A 3425-nucleotide genomic window follows, 5' to 3' on the forward strand; every position below is an offset into this window, starting at 1 on the left:
GTTTGGGATATTCCATCAAAGAAGAGTCCGGCTCATGGTGGATGGAGGCATCGCTGCGCTCCAAACACACTCAAGCTTTCACTATCTTCTCCTCTCTGACCCTTTCTTCGTTTTCTCCGTCTCCTTTCTCTTCTCACTCTCGTCGGCCGGAGCATTTTTCTTTCTTCCCGGCAGCGGTGACACACAGCGTGGGGGGGTGGAGTGGAGGGTGGAGGGGATGGGGGGGGGGGGGGGGGGGGAGTGAGGACGAGTGGAGAGAAAGACTGAAAGAGAACAAAAAAAAAAAAGGAGAAAGTGAGGGAGGGAGGAAAAGAACAAGTGTAGGTAGATGGAACGGTGAGCGGGAAATGACAGGAAGAGGCAGGTGGAATGGGTAGTGACACATCATGGAGGTGTGCGTCTGCGTGTGTGTGTGAGAGTGTGTCAGAGCACGGGGGCCGTCCTTCTAACCAACACACCACCAGCGAGGAAGAGGTGGAGGAGGAGGAATAGATGGATGGACAGATAGATATAGTAGGTGGATAGAGGGATGGATAGAGGGAGTGATTCAGCAGGCATGCCACCTCCTCTCCTCCTTCCTTACACGCACACACACACACAGATACACACACACACACTTGCTTAGTTCATTATCATTCACTGGATTTCGCCATGACACGCATGGCTAACCCACTCACGGAGACGGAGCCGAGCCCTGAACTGAATCCTAATGGAGGAGAGGGAGGGAGGATGAAGAAGAGGAGGAGGAGGAGGGTGTTTCAGGCAAGCAGGTGTCCCCTCTACATCTATTGTTCTCCCTCTATGTGTGTCTATGTGTGTGTGTGTCTATGTGTGTGTGTGTGTGTGTTCGGGTCCTTCCAGTGTGCGTATGTACGCACGAACGCGAGCACGTGAGCGTCTTCTTGTGGTAATGTCGAGGAGCAAACGGCGCGCACGTGCTTCTGTTTCAGCTTCAAGCTCCACTTCTATTTTGGGATTCAAACTGCTGTTAGCCAAAACTTTTCAACTTGAAAAGAAAAAAAAAAAAAAAAGTATGACAAGGATTCAGTGTTTCCCTGAGAATTTCCCTCTCAGGAAGTTGAGAAAACATCTGGAGCAGAATTTCGACTGTTGTGTGACAAACAACTCAAATTTGCTTATTATGAGTCACGTAATTTTCAGAAGTCAGACACAGCATAAGAGAACATGGATTACATTCTTGTCAGATAGGAGGGGTTAGATGTTATAACAATCACAATTTCGAAAATACAACACATCTTTACCACTCTGATTTCATACATACATGCATGAAGGAGGAAAACATGCCTCGACACACCAACGGGTTTCATAATGAGCGTGTTCTGCGCCGTACAACAGAATGACATTATAAAAGCTCAGAATAAGTGAAACTTCCATATTATCAGTTTATTTGACAGAAAACGTGTACCAACTACAAGACAGTTGTTGGTATAAAAAGCTTGTAGCCACTAATCATGTTGTGAGCAATTAAATCATGTAAACTCCATGGCTCCACTAACAAGATTGCATAGCTTGCCTTCAAGGACAGAGAAGGTGGAATTAAGCAATATAGGTGATAAAATGTTTTTTGAACACTTAATTGAAAGTTTGCTCTTGAACTTAGTAGTTGACAAGATAATCTCCACCACAAGATCCATATAGTAGCTGCTCTGGAGGAATCTATCAATCTCAATTTCTAAGCAAACATGGACAAGAAGTCCTTACAACTCTTCTCTCCAAGAGTTAGATGAGAACATCGATACCACTTTCATGTCTGGGTGCTTAATAAGAAGCAATATAGCTACTGTATCTTAGCTTAACATATGGACAGCTAGTGTGGCTCATGAAAAGTTTAGCACCCTATCTTATCTTTGGATGAGTGTGACATTTTTTCCTTCTATCCACCTACCAACACTTCTAAAGTACACAATTTGGCCCGGCAGTAGATGGATTTTTCTTTCTGTTATCGTGGACAGAGGCAGGTTAATGGTTTCCTCCTACTTCCAATCTTTATACTAAGCTAAGCTAATCAGCTGCTGGCTGTTGCTTCATGTTTAGCAGACAAACATGGGAGTGCTATCAATCCTCTCATCTAACTCTCAGCTAGAAAGCATATTTCTCAAAATGTGGTGCGTTGTGTCAAATGCCACATGTATTTTATACAGCCCGATGTCATGAGAAGAATAGGCAACAACATGGAGGACAGAACATGTCTGACAGACCAACAGGTTTCATAATGAATGTGCCCTGCAGCATTAAAAAACTGACACTATAAAAGGTCAGAATAAGTCAGGGATGTCATGAGGTTGTCATTGGCTCGTTGTAACACTCAGAGGGAGACAGAAAATGTGTTCGTGCTATGTTTTCACACTACAAAACTGAGGTTGGTACTGCAAGATTTGACTCCATCTACAACTGCAGCTACTGTTACTATGTTGAGAACAATCAAATCATGTAATTTTACTGCACGAGTCCACTTTAATGAGATTACAAAGCTGGCAGGCAGGCACCAATTAGGTGGAATTAATCAATTTAGTTGGCAAAATGTGTTCTCCAAGCATCTGTTAAGCACCTATTAAAGGCTGTAAGAATGGGTAAGCTTTGAATGGTCATAATCACCATATTGGTACAACATTGTTTTTCATAAAACAAAATCACATCTGCAGGGAGGGAGAGGGGAAACCTCACATACAGTATGATAAGATGATGACGGTGATTACTACAATTGTCTCAATTACATGTTTCATTGAGATGTTTATCTCATATGTTTCTGTCATAAATTGATTATTTGAGTTCATACAGTCATTAAAAAACGATTAAAAATGTAATATAAATAAGATGTTAAAAGGGTAACATTGATAAAATGAAATTAAAAAATACACAAAAATATACCACGTTAAAATAATTTTTGGTTAAAAAATTTAGTGCTCTTTATTTAAGGTTTTATTTTAATTTAGAGTGTAAAAGGTCACATGACCAGAGTTTACCGTGGCACTGTGGGTCAGAGCCAACATGGATGCAGAGGAAAGACCCCAAAATAACCATTCTGCACATGGTCGAAGAGGCGCACATGGTAATTACCTTTCATTAGTTTTATATTTGTGTGTAATGTTTGTTGATGTGCCTTTACATAGACAATATGACATGTTTTCAGTAATTTTATTTGATTTCATCACATTTCTATTGAGGTGACTTGTTTGGGCCTGTTAATCAACGGACACTAGCTTGAGAGACTTTAGAATGACTGAGAGATGTATGTTTAAACTTTTTATGTCTTTATTTTCTTATAGTTTTCACGGTGTCTGCTGATGAACAGAGAGAGAGAGAGATAAAATAAATCTTCTAAAGACATCGGTGTGATGCATGGCCATTATTTCATTGGACCATTGTAGGTACGATTACTATTAAAAGTTCAGGTGTTCATCTTT

General features: G+C 41.1%; 1 long non-coding RNA gene across 1 annotated transcript; it reads left to right on the forward strand.

The window, feature by feature from the left end:
• The first annotated feature begins 263 nt into the window (after positions 1 to 263).
• LOC137182294 (uncharacterized) lies at positions 264 to 3425 on the forward strand. The gene is made up of 3 exons (XR_010928301.1): positions 264 to 770; positions 2955 to 3070; positions 3288 to 3425. It is a non-coding gene; the product is annotated as an uncharacterized lncRNA (long non-coding RNA).

Source organism: Thunnus thynnus, chromosome 4, assembly GCF_963924715.1.
Source record: "Thunnus thynnus chromosome 4, fThuThy2.1, whole genome shotgun sequence".
Taxonomy (NCBI): Eukaryota; Metazoa; Chordata; class Actinopteri; order Scombriformes; family Scombridae; genus Thunnus; species Thunnus thynnus.